Source organism: Otolemur garnettii, unplaced genomic scaffold (assembly GCF_000181295.1).
Source record: "Otolemur garnettii isolate 467f Iridium unplaced genomic scaffold, OtoGar3 scaffold00175, whole genome shotgun sequence".
Lineage (NCBI taxonomy): Eukaryota > Metazoa > Chordata > Mammalia > Primates > Galagidae > Otolemur > Otolemur garnettii.
The window spans coordinates 484956-498675 of NW_003852570.1; the positions used below are offsets into that span (position 1 = coordinate 484956).

General features: G+C 37.3%; 1 pseudogene; it reads right to left on the bottom strand.

Moving 5' to 3' along the window:
* Positions 1 to 522: 522 nt before the first annotated feature.
* On the bottom strand, positions 523 to 13005 carry LOC100955492 (annotated as a pseudogene).
* Between the last annotated feature and the right edge of the window lie 715 nt (positions 13006 to 13720).

Genomic DNA, 13720 nt, shown 5'->3' on the forward strand with positions numbered 1-13720 from the left:
TTAGAAGCCAGTCTTTCTAAGAAAAGAAGTTTTTTTCTATACATTTCAGAGTTATATACCATAGTAAGGCCTGAACTCATCTGTCCCAATTGGCATATATAACTAGGAGATATTTTAAAAAAGAAATTGATAATTAACTTATTGTTTATAACATAATTAATATTATTTTTTTGTTATTATTTTCTCTTCATGTCAGTTGTTACATTTTCCCAAATGCATAATAATATAGTGTTTCCTTTTATTTTTTATTTTTTTAGAAAAAAAGCCTTTAATTTTCTTAAATAATCCTCATATGTACCATCTACATTGTGGAAAAACAGAAATATGCAACCTGGACACAATGCTGGGATGCCCAAACACTGGCATCGACACACTCTCTCCCCCGTCTTACAGATGACAAGAGACAAGCTTGCACCATAGGAAGTGTACAAAGTTTTACATGTGGAGGTTTGAGATGTGCCAGGAGAATACCAATCTTCTTCAAAGAGAATGTTTAGAAATAGGTCTGAAATTAACCCTATCTCAGTCCTTTCTGTGTGGCCACTGCAGCTGCACTCTGTATGCTCCTATTAGCAGCTTCTCCTTAGCAGAGGGTGCTTTCATCAATGTTATAAAGAGTTTATTTGTGCCTGGGACAGTGCTGAATGAGTAAAATAAATGACTGTCCAAAAAAACAGGAAGTTGAAATTTATCATTTAAAACCACAGTTTGTACACTACATGGTCCACAGAGTTGAGCAATAACTTCTTTACACAAAAAGTTTGCATGGACAATGAAGAGCAGGATGCTAGAGCCTTCCAGAATATTCTGGGGGGGGATTGTTCATTGAAATCTGTTGAAAAGTCTTGCCCTCACAGAGTTGATGACATGCTATTGGAAACACTGGTTCTAGTAGAACAAGAGGATTTTCAGAGTAATCCTTTAATGTCTGTTCTTCTACTCTTGAAGTGTCTCTAAATGGCTCTTCTGCAAGTTGTACATAAGCACGTTGTTACTCTGCTTTGCAAAATGAAGTGCACTATTTTGGTGCTTTGACAAAATGTTGCAGTCAGCCTCACATTCAATTGCAAGTTGAACAATGTCTGAATTTCCTCTCTTACAGGCCTTCATCAACACAGTTTCATCTTTGCTCTGCTGGAAATTTACAAAAGCTTCTGCTTCCAAAAGGATAGTCACCATAGTAATAAAGTTCTTTTCAGCAGCATGAATAAGGGTGGTGGTCCCATTCTGCTGGCCATTCACTTTTGCACCTTTAGTGATGAGGAGCCTCAGGCAATCATCTTGTCCTTCTGCCGCAGCAAGCATTACCAGTGTTATTCCATTGGAATCGTCTTGGTCCAGGTTATAGTCTTCATTTGAATTAAGTGCAACCTTTACAGTAATATAATCCCCATTTTTCACATCATCTCTTAACAAAATACTTGGAATTTCATCTGCTGTAGCAAAATTCTTACCTTCCCCATCAGGGTGCTTTTGAAAGTCTTCTAATTTCATCCATTCCAACTGTAAGTCCATGCCCAAACTCAAAATATGTTGCCTGCCATCCGCATTATCATCCACTGGGCATCCTATGTCTGAAACTTCCTGGTCATCTTCTGCAGCAATTTATGCCCAAGTATCATTTACATTCCTGGTATTTCTCCTTTCTTTAAGTGACTGCTTGTTTTCCTTGCTTTTGTTATCCTCTGTGGTTTTACAATACAGTGGTATTTCATCTCTTTTCCTATTCCTATCAGGAGCATTATATCTTCCTTCTGGAGTTAATTTAAATAAGTCAAATGTGTTTCTGATTTCTTTAAGTGTCTTTAATCCCTTTGGCTGTTTTTGGCCTTTTTCTTTCTTTTCCAAATCAAGTCTTTTCTGAAATTTTTCTTTGGGTTCATTTTTTTCCAAAGTCTCAAAAAATAGACAACTAATGTTTAAAAATAAAAATGGAAGATAATTAAAAAAAAAAAAACAGATCACGCCAAATCTTATAGACAATAGAAAAAGAAGAAATACTTCAAAATCATTTTACTTCATCTGGATATACCTGATATTAAAATTGAAAAAATATATTATTATGAAGGGAAAATGCAAACATATTTCACTTATAAATGAGAATGCAATATCTTAAACAACATATTAACAAGTTGAATTAAAAATGATTGTTCAAATAATGTACTTTGGTCAAAATTAAATCCAATTTATGTGAGAATTAGTCACTATTTTCTTTTCTTTTCCTTTCCCCACCCCTCCCTCCTTCTCTTTCTGTCTGCTCCCCCCTTACCCTATACCCACTGTGTCATTAATTATCATTAATTGTCCTCATATCAAAGTTGAATACATAGGAGTCATGCTTCTCCATTATTCTGATGCTTCACTAAGAATAATGTGTTCCACCTCCATCCAGGTTAATAAAACTGCTGCAAAATTTCCTTGTTTTTGGCTGAATAGTATTCCATGGTATACGTATATCACAGTTTACCAATCCATTCCTGGGTTGAGGGACATTTAAGCTGTTTCCACATTTTAGCGATTGTAAATTGAGCTGAGATAAACAGTCTAGTACAAGTGTCTTTATAATAATTTTTTTTTTTTTTTTTTGCCTTCTGGATAGATGCTCCGTAATGGCATTGCAGGATCAAATGGGGGGTCTAGGTTGAGTTCTTTGAGGTTTCTCCAAACTTCCTTCCAAAAAGGGTGTATTAGTTTGCAGGCCCACTAGAAGTGTAAAAGTGTTCCTTTCTCTCCACATCTGCTCCAGCATCTGCAGTTTTGAGATATTGTGATATGGGCCATTCTCCCAGGGGTTAGATTATATCTCAGGGTGGTTTTAAGTTGCATTTCTCTAATAATTATGGATGATGAGCATTTTTTTCATATGTTTGCTAGCCATTCGTCTGTCTTCTTTAAAGAAGATTCTGTTCTTCTCTCTTCCCCATTGATGTATGGGATTGTTGGCTTTTTTCATGTGGGTTAATTTAAGTTCTGTATAGATCCTAGTTATTAAGCTTTTGTGTGATTCAAAATATGCAAATATCCTTTCCCATTGGGTAGTTCTTCTATTTGTTTTGGTTGTTATCTCCTTATCTGTATAGAAGTTTTTCAGTTTAATTAAATCCCATTTGTTTATTTTTGTTGTTGTTTCAATTGCCATGGCAGTCTTCTTCATAAAGCTTTTCCCTTGCCCGATATCGTCCAGTGTTTTTCCTATTCTTTCTTTGAGCATTTTTATCATTTCATGCCTTAAATTTAAGTCCTTTATCCATCTTGATTCAATTTTTGTGAGTGGAGAAAGGTGGAGGTCCAGTTTTAGTTTTTTACATGTGGATATCCAGTTCTTCCAGCACCATTTATTAAACAAGGAGTCTTTCCCCCAGTGTAAGTTCTTTTTGGTTTATCAAAGATTAAGTAGTTGTAAGTTATTGATTTCATTTCCTGGTTTTCTTTTCGATTCCAGATGTCTATGTTTCTATTTTTGCCCCAGTACCATGCTGTCTTGACCACTATGGCCTTGTAGTACAGCTTCAAATCTGGTATGGTGATGCCCCCAGCTTTGTTTTTATTACTAAGAACTGCCTTTGCTATACAGGCTTTTTTTTTTTTTTTTAAGTTTCATACAAAACACAGAAACATTTTTTTCTAAGTCTTGAAAATAGGATGTTGGTATTTTAATAGGGATGGCATTGAATTGGTAGATTTCTCTGAGAAGTGTAGACATTTTAACGATGTTCATTCTTCTCAGGCATTAGCATGATATGCTCATCCATTTATTAAAGTCCTCTGTTATTTCCTTGTTTAGGGTTTCATAACTTTCATTATAGAGGTCCTTCAGCTCTTTTGCTAGGTATATTCCTAGGTATTTCACTTTCTCTGGGACTATGGTGAAGGAAGTTGTGTCCTTAATTAGCCTCTCATGTTAGCTGTTCTTGGAATATACAAAGGCAACTGACTTGTGAACACTGATTTTATATCCTGAGACATTAATGTATTTTTTGATGACTTCCAAGAGTCTTGTGGTTGAGTCTTTGGGGTTCTCTAAGTATAAGATCATATGGTCGGCAAAGAGGGAGAGTTTCACCTCATCTGTTACCATTTGGATGCCCTTTATTTTCTTGTCTTGCCTAATTCTATTGGCTAGAACTTCCCGTACTATGTGGAATAGTAATGGCAACAGACGACATCCTTGTCTGGTTCCAGTTCTAAGTGTAAAAGCATTCAGTTTAACTCCATTTAGTAAAATACTAGCTGTAGATTTGTCATAGATAGCTTCAATCAGTTTAAGAAATGTGTCTTGTGGGGTGCCTGTGGCTCAAGGAGTAGGGAACCAGTCCTATATACCAGGGGTGGCAGCTTCAAGCATGCCCCAGCCAAAACTGAAAAAAAAAAAAAAAAAGAAAAAATGTGTGACCTATGTCCATATTCTTCAGTGTTCTAATTAGAAAAGGATGCTGGGTTTTATCAAATGTTTTTTCTGCATCCATTGAGAGGATCATATGGGCTTTGTTTTTGCTTCTGTTGATATGGTGAATAACCTTTATGAATTTATGTATGTTAAACCAGCCTTGAATCTTTGGGATGAAACCTACTTGGTCATGATGTATGACTTTTTTGATGACAATCTATAATCTATTGGTGAAGATTTGGTTGAGAATTTTTGCAACTATATTCATTAGTGAAATTGGCCTGAAATTATCCTTTTTACTTGGGTCCTTTCCAGGTTTTGGTATCAGGATAATGTTTGCTTCATAGAATGTATTGGGGAAGATTCCTTCCTTCTCAATTTTTTGGAATAATTTCTGCAATATAGGAATAAGCTCTTCTTCAAAAGTTTGATAGAATTCTGATGTGAAGCCATCCAGAACAGGGCATTTTTTAGTTATAGAAATTTGTTATAGTTATTTGTTATAGTTTTATTTATAGTTATAGAAATTTGTTATTGTTTCTTTGATCTCAGTGCTTGAAATTGGTCAGTTCAGGAGATCTATTTCATCTGGGCTAAGTCTAGGGAGAGGGTGTGATTACAAATATTGAACTATTTCCTTCACATTATCAAAATTCTGGACATAGAGTTTCTAGTGGTATTCAGAGATAATCTCTTGTGTTTCTGTGGCATCAGTTGTTATTTCCCCTTTATCATTTCTGATTGAGATTACTAGAGATTTTAGTTTTCAATTTCAAGTTAGTCTGACCAAAAGTTTATCTACTTTATTTATTTTAAAAAAAAAAAAACTCCTTGTTTCATTAATTTTCTGAATGATTCTTTTGATTTCAATTACATTAATCTCTGATTTAATTTTGGATATTTTTTTTCTTCTGCTGGGTTTCGACTTAGATTGTTCTTCTTTTCCAATTCCATAAGATGGCTTGTGAGTTTTTTGATGTGCTCTCTTTCTGTTTTTTGAATGTAGGCTTCTGAAGCGATAACTTTTCCTCTCAGGACTGCTTTTGCTGTATCTCATAGGTTTTGGTAGCTTGTGTTTTCATTGTTGTTATACTAAGGAAATTAACGATTCCTTTTTTATTTCTTCCTGCATGCAACTGTCATTCAGCATGAGGTTGTTTATCTTCCATGCCTTTGTGTGTGGACAAACATTTTTATTGGAGTTAAGTTCTATTTTTAGTGCCTTATGGTCTGTGAAGACGCAAAGTAAAATTTCAATTTTTTGATTATATTGAGGTTTGTTTTGTGTCCTAGGATATGATCAGTTTCGAAGAATGTTCCATAGGCTGACGAGAAGAATGTATATATATATATGTGCATATATATATATATATATATGTTTTTTTTTTTTCTTGTAGATACAGAGTCTCACTTTATCACCCTTGGTAGAGTGCTGTGATGTCACACAGCTCACAGCAACCTCCAACTCCTGGGCTTAGGCAATTCTCTTGCCTCAGCCTCCCAAGTAGCTGGGACTAGGCACAAGAATGAATATTCTTTATTTTTGGGATGGAGTGATATATATATGGGGTAGGGGTTCAAGATGGCCAACAGGTACCAGCCTCCGACAGAAGCTCCCTTCCAGAGGAAAGGATAAAATCCAGAAAACACCCTACAAAGTCGAAGATTGGGAGCCCAGCAGAGAGAGAAGAGTGATGCCAGCAGGACACACCTGATGAGTCAGGTGGCAAATCCTAGAAGGCAATCTACAGGTAATATACCCCAAAGGAAAAGTGTCCATCCCCTCCCCCAAGAAAGGTGTGCTTTTCCTTTGTTTCCTCTTCAACCACTCCTCTGAGTCTCCTACAGGTGATCGATAAACTGAGGACCTATTCTCTCACTCCATGAGTGAGAACTGCTGACAGGGAAGTCTATTACCCTGGAGGGATCCTGCTGAGACTTGGAACACCCTTCCCCAGGCAGAAAAGGGGAACTGGCATTGGCATTGCCATTTTGAGTTTCCAGTCCGCCCTCCTCCCGTTGCCTGTAGAGACAAATAGAGGAGACCTAAGAGCAGCATCCATCCATCCTTGTGAGACCAAGCCCCTGTCCCTGTCCTGCACTGGGAGAATTGTTTGATCCACACTTCCTCCGCGGGGCCTGATCCTGCCAGCCAGTGCATTCTGCATCCAGCTGTCTCCCTGGCTGCTGTTCCCACTTCCTGGGGCCTTGGCAGGGGGCATCAGTGACTGACTCCCGCTGGGGCAGCTGCATCGCCCCTCTTGCCGTATCCCTGTTTCCCAGGGCCTTAGCGGAGCAAGACTATGACTGACTCCCACAAGGGCTGGCTGCATCACCTTGGCTGACATCCCCGCTTCCCAGGGCTTTAGAGGAGTGCACCCAGGAGACAACCAGAAGAAGCCATTAACAGAACGGTTTTAGAAATGATCTTCAAAAAGTGCAAATTCAGCAGGAGGTGGAATCAGCGGAAATACTCTGGTAACCAGAACAACCAGAGTATACTACCTAAAACAATATATAATTTTAATGCAATCCCTATTAAAGTTCAATAGTCATACTTTAAAAATCTTGAAAAAAGAATACTTCATTTTATATGGAATCAGAAAAAAACATGAATAGCCAAGACATTACTCAGAAACAAAAACAAAGCAGGAGGAATCACACTACCAGACATCAGACTATATTATAAATCCATTGTGATCAAAACAGCATGGTACTGGCACAAAAACAGAGGGGTAGATGTATGGAACAGAATAGAGAACCAAGAGATGAACCTAGCTACTTACTGCTATATGATCTTTGACAAGCCAATTAAAAACATTGAGTGGGGAAAAGATTCCCTATTTAACAAATGGTGCTGGACAAACTGGCTGGCGACCTGCAGATAACTGAAACTGGACCCACACCTGTCACCACTAACTAATATAGACTGTCACTGGATTAAAGACTTAAATTTAAGACATGAAACTATAAAATACTAGAAGAACATGTAGGGAAAACTCTTGAAGAAATTGGCCTGGGCGAATATTTCACGAGGACAACCCCCTGGGCAATTGAAACAACATCAAAAATATACTACTGGGACCTCCTCAAATTAAAAAGCTTCTGTACCACGAAAAACAAAGTAAGAAAAGCAAGTAGACAGTCCTCAGAATGGGAAAAGATATTTGCTGGTTATGCTTCTGACAAAGGTCTAATAACCAGAATCCACAGAGAACACAAATGTATTAGCAAGAAGAGAACAAGCGATCCCATCTGAGGGTGGGCATGCGACTTAAAGAGAAACTTCTCTGAAGAAGACAGACGCATGTCCTACAGATATATGAAAAAATACTCATTATCCCTAATAATCAGAGAAATACAAATCAAAACTACTTTGAGATATTATCTAACACTAGTAAGATTAGCCCATATCACAAAATCCCAAAATTACAGATGCTGGCGAGGTTGTGGAGAAAAGGGAACACTTCTACACTGCTGGCGGGAATGCAAACTAATACGTCCCTTTTGGAAAGTCATATAGAGAACCTTTTGAGAACTAAATATAGATATACCATTTGATCCTATAATTCCTCTGCTTGGTATATATCAAGAAGACCAAAAATCATGCTACAATACAGATATCTGTACCAGAATGTTCCTTGCAGCCCTCACAATTGCTAGGTCATGGAAGAAGCCCAAGTGCCCATCGACCCATGAATGGATCAATAAATTGTGGTATATGTACACCATGGAATACTATACAGCCACAAAGAAAGATGGAGACTTTACCTCCTTCATGTTTACATGGATGGAGCTGGAAAACATTCTTCTTAGCAAAGTATCTCAAGAATGGAAGAAAAAGTATCCAATGTACTCAACCCTATTATGAAACTAATTGTTAAGTATCACAGGAAAGTTATAATCCAATTGTAGTCCAAGAATACGGGGAAAGGGGAGAGGGAGGGGAGGGGAGGGGGGAGGATGGGTGAAGAGAGGGTGATTGCTGGGACCACACCTATGATTTATCTTATAAGGGTCCATGTGAATCTTTCTAAATGTCAAATATAAATGTCTAAATACAATTATGAGAATGACATGATGGCCATGTTGGCCAATTGGATGAAAGTATTTCAAATTGTATATGGAAACAACACACTGTATCCCATGATAGTATTAATGTGCAAAAATATTATTTAATAAAAAAAGAAAAATAAATATCTTCTTGTCCTATTTTTCCCTTGAACAATATGAAGTGACCATCATTATCCTTTTTAACTTTACTTGCTTTAAATCCACATGTATCAGAAAATAAGATTGCAACCCCTCTTTTCTTCTGATTTCAGTTTGCCTAGAAAATTGACTTCCAACCCTTAACTATGAGTTTTAATTTGTCTTTTGATGTGAGGTGTGTTTCCTGAAGACATGGAATAGATGGCTTGTGTTTTTAAATCCAATCAGCCAATCTATGGTTCTTCAGTGGAGAATTCAAGCCATTGACATTTGTTGAGATAATTGATAAGTGTAGTAGAATTATATTCACCTTATTTTGTGAAAGTCTATTGGTTAGTTTCGTCTTTTGCATCATTGTGGAAGCTAGGTTCTGTCCTTTAATTTCTGAGTGTTTACTTTGCTGAAGGTCTATTGTGATGGTCACTGTGTAGAACAGGTTGAAGTATTTCCTGTCAAGCTGGTCTTGTTGTGGCAAATATCCTCAATGCTTGTATATGAGTAAAAGATTTGATTTCTCTGGCAATTTTAAAGCTTACCTTAGTGGGATATAGAATTCTGGGCTGGAAATTATTCTGTTTATGTAGATTAAAGATAGATGACCATTGTCTTCTGGCTTGAAAAGTTTCATTAGGGAAGTCCACGGTCACCATGATGGATTTGCCCCTGTAGGTCAGTTGGTACTTACTCCTGGCGGATTGCAAAATCTTTTATTTTCTCTTGACTTTGGATAGATTCATCACAATGTGTCTTGGAGTAACTCTGTTTTAGTTGAGGTGACCAGGGGGCTAATATCCCTCTAAAAGGAGTATGTCAGAATCTTTGGTGATATTTGGGAAATTTTCATTTATAATATTCTCTAGAGTGGCTACCATTCTCTGGGGCATCCTTCTTCCCATTCTGGAATACCTATAACTCATATGTTTGAAGGCTTCATAAAGTCCCATAATTCTGTCAGTGAACATTTTGTTTTCTCTCTCTTCTTTTCTGACTCTTTAACTATCTGAGTTTTCTCAAGAGCTTTGTCCTCTACCTCTGAGATTCTTTCTTCTGCGTGTTCTAATCTGTTGTTAATACATTCTATTGCATCTTTAAGTTCTCTAATTACTTCAGTTCCTTCAGGTCCTCTATATCCTTTCTATATTCCTCATATTGTTCATCTTTTATTTGATTCTGTTTTTGGATTTCTTTTTGGTTATTTTCTACTTTCTCAGCAAGTTCCTTCATTGTCTTTTTTGTTGGTTTCCACTCTAAGCAATTTCCATCATTGTTTTTTGATTTTTCCCACTTTCTCAGCAATTTTCTTCATTGTTTTCATCATTTGCATTTTAAATTCTCCTTCTGCCATTTCTAACATTTCTTTATTGGTGGAATTTTCTGCAGTGGCTACCTCATGGTCCCTTGAACAGATTGCTCTGAACTTGTTATTTCGTGTTGCCAGGATATTTCTGCTGATTCTTCTTCATTAGTGTTTTCTTGTATCTGTTTTCTTGCCCTAATTTTCCTTTCACTTCCTCTTGCTTCTTAAGTTACTATGCCTCTGGCCTAAAGTTTCAATGAGTCCTTTTGGTACAGGACCAGAAAGATGAGAAGATTGAAGAGCAAGAAGGGAAAAAAAGATTTAAAAAAAGAAAGAAAAAAGAAAAAGAAGAGGAGGTGAGTAAAAGGAAATATTGACAAAAAGAAGAGAGGCACCAAAAGAAGGAGATAGGAATAATACAGGTGTACTTTGACCTAACATTAAAAATGCCCAACCTCTGGGGGTGCTGGGATTGGTGGTTTCCTTGAGGTCAGCAGCTCTTTGCCAGCCTGATCAGGCATAGTACCCCATGTCAGTCAGATAGAGGAAAGATAAAAATACTATAAATAAAACTGAAACAAACAAACAAAAACCCTTATGGGATAAAATTGGGGGAAAAACAAATGATAGGGGCAGAAACACTAACAAAAATGAAGTTCTAGTTGTTAAAGAAGGCAAAAATGGAAGATTGTATTTAAGCTAGAATAGTGAAGAAGAAAGAGAAAAAAAGAAATAAGAGGGAAAAAGAAAAATGTAGAGGAAAAGTGTTGAAATTATGAAAAAACAAAAACAAGGACAACAATGGAAAAAAAAAAAAACAAACTTAAAAACCTAAACAGTTTATATATCTTGCTGAATATTGTCTGGGAAACAGGTGATCTTCTGAGGTATAAGATGTTAATCACAATTTTGATACAGTTGTACAAGATGGAGACTAGTGGCCACTGCTGATTTCTCAGACCTCGCAGACTTGGGAGCCCACATGCCTCCTCAGCCTGCTTAAAAGACACTCCAAACTGTGAACCTTGGCTAAGCAGAAGCTTTCCAAGGAAAGCACTTACAGCTGGGATCTCTCCTGTCATGGCTGCCCACTTATCCAGTGTGCCAAAACCAGTCTCACTCTATTTCCCTGAGGGTCAAGGCTGTAATCTGTCAAACACTTACACCTCTGTTCTTTTCCAGTGTCTCAGTCACCACCTTTGGGCAGCTCAGTCAATAGATTACAGCTCAAGGACTCCTGGATGATCCTGGTGCTGCAACCTGCAGGGGCAGGCCCCCCACAATAGCTGTGTGGGCAGCCCACAGCTGAATGATATTAGCTCTTTTTTGCCTCAGTGGCTCAGTCTGGGTCCCCAGACAATGTCCAATGTTGTCTGCACACCCGCCCCCCAAGATCTCTCAAGAAAGTTCAATCGAGTGCCCAATTCCTAAAAAACTAAAACAGCCCACAAGGCTTTTTCTGCTTACAGTCTCGCTGTTGCTATGACTACAAATGAGGGCAGCCTCTGACTGAACAAACACACCTACCACTTGCCAGTTATCCACCATTTTTGTCCTCCTTGTGGATTCCAGAAGTCTCTGACTGACACCCTGTGTCACCAAAGGGCAGTTTCTGGGCAGATCCCATCATCCAGAGATGCCTGGAGTCTTCTCTCCCAAATCTCACAGAAGCAGTTACTTGGTGGCCATATTGCTCCAGAAGTGCTTTGGGTTCATTTTTCTTGGTCTCTTTCTCCTCAGTATAGTCACTGGACCTGAAGCCTCTCTCTTTCCCACCTAATCTTAAACACTTTGGCATTTGAGCAGCAGCAGATGTCAGCTTCTCGAACTGGACGATACTTCTATCTTTCTCTTCATTCTGTTGCTTTTGAGGCACAGTTTTCTTCTCTAAGAAAGCATTCTTATTTTCTAGCTTCCTGCTCTATCAGGTTCCTCAGCTTTTCTCAGGGTTTTTTTTTTTTTTTTTTTTTTCCTCCTGGACTTGACATCAACATCCTCCTCAGCACTTGTGTTGTTATCCAGCTGTTTATCCAAAGCTTGGTCCTGCCATGCATCTTGGCCCACTTTATCTTTTGCACTTTTAATTTTTTGTTTCTCTTCTCTGTTATCAGAATGTAAATATTCACTATCATCTTCTTGAAACAGGGAATCACTAAGTACACTTGATTCAAATTCCACTTGAGAGTCAATACATTTTTCTTTTGTTGGCTTTCTGTTTTCTTTGGGTTCTTCTTTTATTTTAGTTTTTAAATCTATTATTTCAGGCTTTTTTACTTTCTTAAATTCCTTATTTTCTTTTGTTTCATTTTTTTGTTTGTTTGGCTTTTTGGACTCCTTTAATTCTTCTTTGGCTTCCAAAATTCTTTTCATTGTCCTTAAATCAAAAACTACATTTTGCAAGGATATCTCCAGGTCTGTTTTGGATTTATCTTTCAGTTTCTAAATCTTTTTTTTTTTTTCTTTTTCAGATCTTCAGCGCTTTTCTCCTCTTTATGGCTTAATTTTTTTCTTTTTCTTCTTTGAGATGTGTCTTCTTTTGTCTCACTTTGCTGATCACTATCAGAGTTTGCCTCAAATTTATCATTATTTAATGACAGTCTCTGAATGTCCTTCTTGACTGCTTTGGCTTTGTTATCTGCAGCTTTCTTCCTAAATTCAAGAAACACCTCTTTATTATCCTCCAGGTGAATTTCAGGCTCCCAGGTATCATCATCCAATTATATTCTTTCCAGAAAACTTTATAAAGCATTTTACCCTGTAATTCCTGTCTCTCTGAAATGTTTAAAAACCAAACTATAATCCCACTACTGAGAGTCCACTTGCTCAAGGCTTCTTGGGCATGGTTTCTGGTCATGGTCCTCAAATTTGGATCAGAATAGACCTCTTTCATTTATTTTACAGAGTATGGCTTTTCCCCCCTCAGTCTTCATGTCCAGGATCTTCTCCACCTCAAACACGCTCTCTCTCCATCTTCCTCACTGTCCGTTCCTCTCCTGGCTGCATCCTTCTCAACCACTAGGTCAACTCCTTCTTTGGGACACTCATCATTTCTATAGGAACCCGACAGAGGAGCTGTGGTCACACTGCCTTCTTCTGCAAGTGACTCCATCATCTAAAATCAGCAACTAGCTGTGGAAAAGAGGCTGTGACACACACCCTAGCCACTCCTCATGCTCCATGCTCAGCCTTAATCCACTTCGGTGGAGTCCAGTGTTTTCTTCCAAAATAATTTAAATAATTTTAAATACAATTAAATTTTACTAGATTAAAACAAGATATTTATTCTGTCATATTAAGTGATGATAAGCAGGTATGGAAAAACCATGAAAGAGGTACAAGAATGATTGGAATTTGAGAAATATAGGATTGGATAACTGCACAGTTCTCATCAATACATAGATTTTGTGATTTCATCAATAAATTCCATCATGAAATTCATAATTTATTATTTAATCAATGAATTTCATTATGAATTTCAAAATTTCATCAATTAAATTGTGAATTTATTTTCTCTGTACCTAATTATTTTCTTGTCTCCATTCAGTACTGTTTTATAGTAGTGGGTATCTTCTAAGATTACTTCTTCCAAAAGCGTCATGTTTGCCTAGGCTATCTTTAGCAAAAGCAATTCACCTCTCTGATAAATGTCTAACTTTTTTCTCAAAAATTACTGCAAGTCTATAAATGTATAGCCCTTACAAAAAGGTGTCATAATAGCAAGAAAGCCAAATCAAGCACTCTCATTTCACCATAAATGTTAATCTAAAATGCCATCTTTAGGTCAGATTTGGTGACTCACACCTATAATTCTAGAATTCTGGAAG